An 11,512-nucleotide genomic window follows, 5' to 3' on the forward strand; every position below is an offset into this window, starting at 1 on the left:
AAATCAGCCCTGCCACATGGCATCCCTGCTATTGTCCTGCCCTGGATACACAGCCACTGTGTGAGGTCCCATTGCTTTATGACTGATTTACAGAAGCCACAATGTGACCTGATGCAGGATCGCTGTTTATTTGACTCAAGGTTTCAAACAGATGCCTTCATTCTTTGACAGAAGGAAAAAACACAGCACACTGGACACATCTTCCCAACACAACACACATATGTCAGCATTAGGCGCACTGTCCTTTCTGGGTAAATTCATAACCTCAGAAAAATATCTTTCTGCCCTCTTACAAAATTCAGAAATACCTATGTGAAGCGGTAGTTTAAAAATTGAAATGTTCTTATATTACTGCTGGGAGAGGAGGGAGAAAAATTTTGTACTCTGTCTTGTACAGCCACACACCATGTCAAAGAGAAGGAACAAATGATGCCATGAAATTGCCTAAAAACTGCAGTTTCCCGTGAAACAAGTCAAGGTTGATTAATTTCTAATTTTTTTTCTGTAAAGAAATAAGAATAATTGCTACTATTTTCTCAGCAGAGAAACAAAAATCAACATTTCCACCTTTTTTTTTTTAACTACTTTTGTGCTCAGCTGAGAAATGCCTGGGAAATTCTGTGGTTTAAACATGCAGCACCTACAGAGAGAGGAAGGAATGCCTCACAGCCCACTTCAACAACTGGAGAGAATATTTGCTCACAAGTTTCAGGAGGTGATATTTGCATGTCTCCAAGTAATAATTCACAGGAAAGCACAATTTGTCATTAAGGTGCCTGTTCATCCCAGCTCCCAGAAAGATAAAAGGTTGCTCATTACTTTTGCACACCTTTACTCCACTACTGCCACCTTGAAAAGGAGCAGTTGGCCATTTGCCTTAGATACTGAAGTGTCAAAAGTGATTTTGGGCAGGGAATACATTTTCACAGGGATACCTGTATTAGCACTGAGTTAAACCACTGAGGAACAGACCTTCAGAGGCAGAGCTGTCTCCAGCATTTCCTCCATACAGTGTCCTATCTGTTGCAAATCCTCCTTACAAACCACAGGCTCTCCCGCATTCAAAGCACAGGGAATCCAACAATATAAACCCCATCTTTGGAGCCAGACATCCAACTTTTAAGTTTAGTCATCATTACTTTGCTCAAGCCCCATTCAGGATCTGGCCCATTACACTCACATGAAAAAACATTTCATAATTTTTTCCATCAGAACGGTAACATATTCTTTCCCTTTAAAATGTAGGCAACAGAATATTTTAATGTTTCAAGAATGAGAACACACATAACTGTGGGAAAGAAACAGAATCATGTTCTTGACATAACCCTCTGAGCCACCTAAGGCACTCCCTATGTCTGATTTGGAGTCAGGATGAATGCTTTACGCAGAAGTTCATCTTGCACTTGAGTATGTGTTATTTCATCAGCATTCTCTTCTATGCTCCTTTTTTCTCTCTTTGCCAGGATGAGAGTGACTACATACAGTGGAAGCCATGAAGAATCAAAGGCTGCTATCCTGCAGAAGCATTTGTAGCAAGCAAGACTAAAATGCATGGAAAGGTCCAGGGGAGTTAAAGGTTTTCTTGACATGAGGATCTAACAACACACTTTAATTCAAACCTTTCAGAGGAGGAGGCTGACCCTTTGCTGAGAATGACATTGAAACAGTTCACACCTTGAGACCTTTTAATACACTTAAACAAGAATTCCATATATCAAAGTTCACCCTCCTTATGAGATCACCTGTCAGAGACCTCTGCTTCAGGAGAAAAGTGTCCATCCGCTCGGTGGTACCAGACCACAAGGCTGAGCTTATGTCAACATAAATCCTATTGAGTTGAGGGGACTACACATCCTCACACACCCACAGGTCTTGGGGGACTAGTTTCAAGTATTTAAATCATATGACCATGAAAATACAGCCATAAACCCTATCTACATGAATGTGTGATTAGGTCTATGGTACTCTTGTACCTTGTATGATGTCATTTCATTTGTATAGAAATTATGATCTTTAAACTAGCCGATAATAACTGGTAAACCAGTTTTAGGATGCTAGAGATGCAGTTCTGGAAATGTTTTGTGCTTGCAGCTTACTGGCTTCTGTCTCTATTAAATGTTAAGCTCTCTCTAAATCCTCTTACTTCATCTCTCCATGCAGTTCTCACGGGCTGCATGTCTCTGAGGCTGAATCAACACACTCAGCTCTGAGAACTTTCCTGTAAAGTTTTGACACAGATGAGAGCAAAACATTTCATCCTGTAGTTTATGTAGAAACTCTTAAATTTGCTAGGCACTGTAGTCAGCAGTGGACAAGGGTGAGATCCCACACCTTCTAAACTTGGAGGGAATGTATGTCTATTCAACATTCAAATTCACACCTGAGCTCTACTGAACATGTCCCAGGTGGACAAATAAGGACTATTTTCTTGTTGCTTGGGTTTTGGGTTTTTTTTAAAGAGCGAAAACATTACAGTGTTCTTTGTTAAACTACAAAGAACGATATGAATATTTAAATCTCTCATAAGCTTGTAGTCCTTCAGGTTCCTCCTGGCCTATTGGCTAAATCATGATTTAAGAGAAGACATACCCAAAATAGATTTGGTTGAGTGTACCTTGCAGAATAAAACTCATCTCGCTGTGCGTAATTTAAATAACATAGACCCAGACTGCACTCTGGAATTTGTGCTGGGAAACACTTGACACTGTTCTGACAAAATTCCTACAAACATTCACTAAGTTATAGGAGTTAAGTGGTATTTATGAGGATTTTGCTTCTACATCACCTACAAATGCCGAACTGAGTAGCACAGACCCAAAGACTGACCTTAACAGGTTAGGAAAGGACCATCTGATCTAGCCCATCTTCCAGGCAATCACTTCTGCCAGTACCTGTAAAGTCACAAGGAGATATTAAAGTTGTGATACTGCTGAAGTCCTTCTTACTATCCCTCAGGTATAGAAACCTGCATCAGAAGCTGTAAGTTCACCACAGCAGCACAAATTCTAAATAACAGTGTGTTTAAGGGGTTTTTTTTTTGTTACATATTTTGAATTGGAACACTTAAAATTCTCCCTGTTCTCCTAAGTGGCAAAATATTAGAGATGTAGGATAACCTTATGAGTCACACAAAAAGTGACTTAGCTAAGGAAAGCACTGCTACAACGAGAGTGACAGGTATCCTGGTGTGTAATGATGAGATGCCCTGATTTGGTGACCATATTCTCACTGTGATCAGAGAAGCACCTTCAGCTGGCAAGTGCACCCATGCTCATCACCATGGCTGTAGCCTTATGATGCAGAATGCCAACATTCAGTGATGTTGCTGGAGCAGGTTTACTCTCTGTAATGATATGACTGAGGCAATTAATTTGTTTAAAATATTGAAAAACAGTATAAAAATCACTAGGCTTTTCTTACTTTCAAAGGGACTTTTTGTTGCTATAGCTGAGAGAACTGGAATAGAAGATAATACAAATAAATGCTACGTAGGAACATATGCAGTAGATTTTGGCCTTGGAAAAGGCAACAGAAAATCATAAAAAATTCTATCCTTAACTGAGAGGGTTTTGCTCTGTTTCTTGTGGAAACTATTTTGCAGCTGCTGACCATTTGTCTGAATTAACAACAGACCTTTATTTCTTCTTGGTCTGACAGATTGTGTATGCTGGACTTCTCCATAGGATTTTTTTCCTATGCATCGTGGCAGTGCATGTGCACATTAAATTTTTTGAGGGGGAGGGGAAAAGCCAGTCACATATCATTTGCTGAATATTGTATTCAAGGAGTTTTGAAGATTTCCAGCATTACATAACAATTATAAAACAGCTCATCTGACTGCAAATTTTATTTTGCATTTAACTGCTCTGTGAACATCCAAAGGAAATAACTGGCAGCCTGTGGAGTGTCAGATTAAATGACTGGTATTTAAGCTTTAAAAATGGTCATTAGACTTTCCCATTAGCCTTTTCTATTAGTTCAGCTGCACCAGGCCTAGCAGCACAGGGAATCCTGGGGTAGGCACGTTGCCATAGTATCATATTTAGCAAGATAACAATTAAATCTGCTGAAAGTAAGAGATTCTACTCATTGGCACAGTAATGAGAGTGAAGGATGAAGGAGGGCTCCCAATACTCTTAACTGTGAGTCAGAAGAAGTGGACATATTTATGTGTATGTGGAGCAGATAAAGAATTTGTCACACCACCATCCTGACTCATCCCAGGATATATCAGTGGCAGGCTCCTTATCTGTACTGGTCAGAACAAAAAACTGTATTCAGTATTGAATTTATGTGCTGGAGTAAAACAAGCAGTCTGTTTCACACGTCTCACAATGACACAGATACCACAGTGCACAAATGCTTCTACCAAAGCTCTAACTTCTGTGAAATAGCACAAAACATTACTCACAGTCTTTGCTCAGATCTACATTGCAGTGTTCACTTGCACAGACTCCTCGTCTCCTTGGTCTTCCTATCCTTCCCACTCTTTTGCATGCATTCATTGGCAGAGCTGTTAGAAAATGTTAGCAAGGAGACTTGTACCCTGCATGTTTTACTGTGCCTTTATTAATAGCCCAGCTTGGGTCCCAGTCTGTGTCCCACACCATTTTGTTCAGCACACAAAAACTTGCAGGGCAGTGGAGACTTGGCTTTAGACTTCTGACTCTAAACAAGAAGTAGGACATTAAACCATCCCTCAAGACAAAACACTTAGTTAACTTCTGTTGTCAGAGGATGGATTCTGCTTACACTTGTTCAGAGCTGGAAAAAATGCATCCGTTTTTTATCCAAATGCTTTTGTCTGGGTTAAAAACGAACAACGTTTAGTAGGGCCTCACCTGCCCAGAGGATGAGGAACATGGAACAAGTTTACACCTACATGCAGCAGACCTCATAGCTACAGCCTTACCTCTGATTTACATTTACTGTCTTCATTTTTCCCTGTTTTTTCATTCCCTGCTCTTTTATGCTGGTCTCTAGATTCATTTTCTCAAGCTGATACTTTCCCATTTCACTACACCATTTTCCCATTTCAAGATACCAGAAGTCCTATTAGTGACAATTTATTTAGTACATTAAAAAATTGTCTTGCGCTTTTTGACATAAAACTAAGTGACCCGTAAAACATCTAAGGGTTCTCACTCACACGTGGCAGGGGATTAAAGTCAGATGGTTGAAAGGAGCATGATGTTCTGTCATCTGTCTCACCCTTTCTTAGAGGAGGGGACTGCTGCCCTCACAGGGATAGCTGGGCAATTCTTGGAGCAGACCTGGAGATGTTGTAGTGGTTATAGCCAATTTATTAAAGCAAACTAATTTCAAGGCCTGCTTCATGAGTACTTCAGAGAACTCTGCAAAGGGGAGCTTTGACACATACGCTGGGCAGATGAGGTTGTTGCTTTGGCCATCCCATTTATAACCCCTCACTGTGTGTAAGCTAAAATCCTCGTTAAGTACTTTGGAAAAGATGCAGCCCAGCACCAGTCGCACATGCAGGTTAAAAGCAGCAGAACAACACCTCTCTGAGTGCTTTATGATATTGCACAGTTAGTACCTACAATGACATGAGGAGCATGTACACATTGCAAAATGAGGGGATGATGATGGTATTTCCAGACCATAAATCATGTCTTACATAAAAGCATGCAAAAACTCTATGGCGGTGTGGAAGATTTAATTACACAAACAAACAACTAGGAGGAGACAGGACATAGAGAGCCACATCCTGCCCATATGGGAAAACATGCTGGAACCCAGAAGAGAGGTGTGGTTGCCTCATGCCAGCTCCATGAACCACTCTGCTGGGGCAGCAAAATGTTTCGAAGCAGGAAATTCAGATCCAGTCTCAGAGGTCTCAGCAGGCAACTGTAAAGCATGCTCCATGGAGCCATTTCCCTCTGCTTCTTTGATGAAAAGTGAGCAGCTTGTGCCCCTGGCTGAGACATATTTCTGGCAGTAGCATATGCATTTGATAAAAACAGCTTTACCCTTCAAGTAGGGAGAAAGGGTTTTTTCCACACCAGGAAAGCCAACACAATGTTTGTTTCTCTCCCTTTTGGCATGATCACAGAACTTTTACAGATCTTTAAGGGAGGAAATAAAAAGATCTTCTCTCCTGGAACAGGTAAAAGTTAATAGTTAGAACACTCATCTGGAATTCTACCTTTGTTGTCATGGCTCCCAGTACATACAACACTTAAATCCTAGATGAGACTCAGCTTATCAATCAGTCAATTAATCAATATGAGGAAAGCAGATATACTATGGGGCCTGTTGCATTATGTACACCCCACAAGAGACATGTCGAAAGATATAACTTGTTGATCAAAGCACAGTGTGGAGGACGTGAGAGAAGCAAGATTTATTCATAAAGATCCCAAAAAGCGACATATGAAAAAGATGAAAAGCATGGCAGAATGGCCCTTTCTAGCTCGCTCCCATTATGTTTTGTCTCCTTCCCTCAGGACAGAGTCTGGCACAGTGAATGAACACCTGACAGTGTGTTCTGCAGGAATACAGTTAATTGCTTAGACATGAGTACCCTCATTTTTGAGGCTGAGCAGGGAACACTTCTGAGTCCATGTGCATTAAACTGCTACACGTATTTCTGCAAGACGGGAAGCCAAGGTGGCTGAGCTCATCACATTCCTGAGCACCAAAAAATTCTGAGCAGAATCCCAATGGGCCTGCCAGGCTATCTCCTTTCAGAGTGAAAGAGTTGTCAAAGCAAACCAGTCCCTGTGTCACCAGTGGCTCCAACAACCCATCAGTAAACTAAATGACAAAACCAAGACATGACTTTAAGGCTGCAAACACTGTTTCAGAAGCTTGTGCCAGGGAGCCAGATGTTGCAGGAAAAACATCTGGAATTTTTGATTTCCTTTAAGAATGAGTAGGAGGAGAATTGTGATGTGGCATAAAAAATAGCCTGCTGCATAGTTCTTGGATTAATGACAAAATTATCTCCTTTAAAATACTGAAAAATGTAAAAATTTTAACTCATATAGGGTGTCTTAGCAGTAAAAAAAATATACAAGGTACAGAAATATGGAAAATTCTGAAAAGCTTCCAGATATGACATACCTCAAACACAGAACCTGAAAGAGTTTCAAATTGGTATTTAAAAAAGAAAACTTTCCTTTCCATGCATAAGCAAAGAACATGCTTTCAATAGGGAGGAAAGGAGAAAGGGAAAAGGAGGACAATTCAAATGAAGCAGCCCATTGCAGTTAGAAATAAACTTTAATGTATGCATTGGATCTCCCCTTGATGCTAGTACTGAAGACAAAAATCAGGACTAGGACTGGCCAAGGAGCATTTTACTTTTCCAAGACTTTTTTTACATCTGCAAAACACCCTGTTATGTGCACACCAGGAAAAAAGGGAGACCTCTGAAGAGAAAGGCAGTAAACATTTCCTCTCCACCCTTGCATAAAGCTGGTGTTAATGAAAGCATATGGGGAAAGGCAGCAAAAAACCAACCCGGAGTTTCCTGTGGTCCTCCCACCACCCTGGGCTCTTCTGAGGGAAGAGGGTTGCCCCACTGACAGCTAGAAGTCTGACTGTCCAAAGCAAGTACTAGGGATCAGATTTCAAAAAATGCCATGACTTGTGAATTAAGTTAGTGGGAGCTGCACTTTGAACATAAAGTTTTGTAAGGTACTGTCAAAAACCAGTTCCTTCAGAATTCCATTTGTGTACCAAAAAAAATCAGAGGATACTTCAGTTTTATTTTTCTGTGCTTTAACAAAAATAAACCATCCAGATCCACAAGCCTGTGCTGAAAAAACAGTCGCACAGAGCAGTGAGGGAAGCCCAGATGGAAACAAGTAATTCTGCCTTTAAAGGAGGGTTATAAGGCATGCAGCCACACACAGAACAGCCAGCCGAAAACAAGCCACGGGCTCCCTGCCTGAGCCGTGAGCACTGCCCATTCTGCTCCAGGAGTGCCGAAGAAGCCCTTTGGAAAAAACAGAGCCTTTAAGCCATTAATTACTCTGCAATAATGTTTGTACGTAAGGGAACTGGCTCCAGTAACAAAGCAGTCACAGTAGTAACACGACCTAACTTTTGAATTTTAATAATATTCTTCCACCGTGGCCGGTTATATCATCCACATGTTCTGTAGGCTAACTTCAAAGAATTACGTGGAATAGAAAATAGTAGCTTCAAGTAACCTTTTCAACTGTGAGAAAAATGCCTTCCTTCAAGAAATTAATTATAGCACATTTTGTGTTTCTAAACAGTTTCTACTTCCACCTGCTTGGTGCAGTTAATTTTCAGTGAAACATGTCTTACCCACCACACTGAAACCCAAACCATCTTTTTAATAAGAATCAGATTTCTTTAGTAATGAGTATCTACAGTATTTTTCTAGTATTCTGGGAGCAGCTCTCCTTGCTGTGGCCAAATTCCTTTTTTCTCTACAAACCTTTTTCTCCTTTAATTGTGCTGTCCAGTTTTTGGTTACAGTATCTGCCCCACGTACTGCCTCATCTAGCATTTGCCTGGGGACAACTTATTCCCTTTCAAGATTTTGAAACACATCTCTGTATCTAAAAATGCAGACAAGAATCCAGATAGATTTGATATGTCCTACATCCTAAGAAAGATGATGGTGATGAAATTTGTTAGTAACACAAAGTCAGGGACAAGCACAAGACAGAAGAGGGTGAACTAATAACTTTGTATTTTGAGAACTACACTAATAAAACAGGACACATATAAACATCATTAGATGCCAGGCCATGGATTTAAGAGCAGCTAAGAGAAACACGCTGTAAATTGAAAGATTACCTTCTGAAAATACTAAAAGAGGGGGAGAACCTGAGCACACTCACTAAACACAAGGTTTCTCTAGAGCTGCCATTGTGGGCTGTGAACAAAAAAATTATGAATCCTATTACATATGGCAACAGTCAGAAAAATGCTCACTTCAGTGTACAGATGGTCCACTGGCACGTTATGCACAGCTCAGGTCAGATTTGCTCATGAGAAGGGCATGATGGTGAGAACTGTCTGCATGGACAGACGGAAGACTAGAAAGCACATCTGCTGAGAGGCCCTGAAAGGCTTGGCTTGCTTAGTCCAATGAAGGAAGGCTGGGAGTGATGGTGGCTTATGTTGATAAATACAGCAAATGGAAGAGACAAATTATTATGCAGTTTAAGAACAGTGTTGTTACAAAAGCAAATGGATAAGCAGTGGCTGATAACAAAATCAAGCAAAAAGTTATGTTTCCAACCGCAGGCAACCTGAGCTTCCTAAATAGTCTCTCCAAAAGGGTATCAGATGCAAAACATCCCAACAATTTTGAAATGGAATTTAAATAGTTTCTGGAAAGATTCACATAGTGCCATTTGTGACCTTTTTGGAGCTGCAGGAGAACTCACTACATGGACCTTTGGAGCTTCTCTCATGATATATTTCAGTTACTGAAACATGAATATGATCCAGATTCTTACTTGCTATCAGTGTAATTCTTTTCATTCCACTAAATCTGAACCTCTCTATGACCATTGAGATTTTAGCTTTTTCTGTCAATTGCCTTCATCTGTATTTTAACAACAAATATACTTGTAAGAGAAACAATTGTTCTTAGTTAAAACCCTTTTGTAAATCCTGCCTCTTACATTATAGTTGGATAAAACTGTTTTAGTAGCTTAAAGCAGAGCAAGCTTTAGCAGATCATTTCGAATACTGTTTTATTACATCCGGAAAGATGGGGTTGGTTGATGTGTAAACACAAGGCAGCAACATCCTACCTGAAGAAACGAAAAAAAATTATGCTACATTTAGTTGCTTACACAGTGCAGACGGGACCTAGCTGTCTCCTCAGATAGTGTCTGTGCTCAAAGAGTGGAAATCTAGATGACAAACTCCTAGCAAATAAAATTCAATGTCAAAAAAATGTATTCTTGAAGCAGCCTCTATCCTGTCCTCGCTGGAACACAGACACTGGCAGCACAGCACCTTCCCAGCAGACCTGGTGCAGCCTTGTGTGTGCCTCTGCCTGCTGCTAATCAGCTGTCCAGCTTGCAACAGTGAGGTGTGAGAGCTTCTCCTGAGCTCATTCGTGTTTACTCGTGGAAGCACAGATGTAGCAACAAACCCAAAGCAAACCCTCCTCTCCGCCATGGGTACAATCCGAGCAGCTGCTAGATAAGAATTACTCCTCCCTTTACACCCAACATGAAGGAGGATTGTGTTTGTATTTTCACATACAGTTACATTATATAGGGTGAGCAAACACTGTCACCTAACAACAGCTGAAAAAAAACATTACAGCCAGCCACAGACTGGCTCCTCTCCCTTTCCTTGTGCTGGCTTGGCTGCCCACTGGTCATTACTGTCAGATGACCTAACTGTGCTGAGAAGCTACCCTATCAAAAATATATAGTGTTATAGGGCAGGGACTAAGAGAGGCAGAAAGAAAAAGGATGAAGTTGAGAGGAAGAATAACAAGCATGATTCGTGCTTCAGCAGGACTGAGCAAAACGCTACAGACCTCACCTGAAGGTAGAATCATGCCCTTCAAGGGGCTGCCTGCACTTTGAGTCATGAGCAGGTGCCAAAGGTCTCGGTGAGTTTTGTTATTCTGATAACTATTCCTCAGGAAAGTCTCAAAAGAGTTTGGCACTTGATAATAACAAGCTTAGTGACCAATCAGTTGCACTATCTTAGGTCCAAAACAGATCTGTAAAATAAATGCTCTGTCTAGATTCAGGTCACCATTTCCATAGGCTTTGATGGCACTGCTGCTCCTTTGATCCAAGGGTCTATGTATTTTTAGGTGCTTCCAGCTGGGAAGACAAACTGTTGGTAAACTGTGGTTTTCTTTGATGCAACCTTGTTTAGAAGAAATTCACAATGTTCCGTGTCTGTCAGTATGGAAAATCTGCCAGATCAGAACATGATGGTACTGTATCCTCATGCTTTTAGCCAGAGCCTTACCCTAAGTTCCCCATTAATAATGAGGTATTATTTAGAGTATTTGCCCCATTCCCCCTTACCTTACCTATCTCTCATGACTTGCTGCCTTTTGTTTCTCCATGCAAGCTGTTATTCCCACAGACACACCCAGCAAAGACTCCCCAGAGCCTCCCCTAATCATTTGAACTCCTAAGCAGCTTTTCATTTTCTTTCATTTGGAACAGAAATTATGGGCTTAACTGACTCTTGGAGATCCTTTAAGCAATGATTAAATCTCCTGACACTTCAGGATATATTTCTGAAAACAGCAGTGTGATCTCAGATAAAAATGTTCTTTTGCCATTTGCATGCAGGGGAAGTGATGACTGATTTTTAACTTTTTGTGAAAGTGAGGGCAAGACTGTTGACATCCTGAGCCTTCCTGGTTCATATTCAGTAACATATCTGTGGCAAAGTGCTCCTGTAACACTTTGGACATCTGCATGCTTGTTAAAGGGAAAGTCTCTAAGAAACTCAAAAGGTTGTTGTGCTCTCAGAAAACAGAACTAGAGTGAATGTGTTACTTATTAATGTTTAT

Source organism: Corvus kubaryi, unplaced genomic scaffold (assembly GCF_017639235.1).
Source record: "Corvus kubaryi isolate FWS band 111438036 unplaced genomic scaffold, C.kubaryi_AGA036_p1.0 split3-73, whole genome shotgun sequence".
NCBI lineage: Eukaryota > Metazoa > Chordata > Aves > Passeriformes > Corvidae > Corvus > Corvus kubaryi.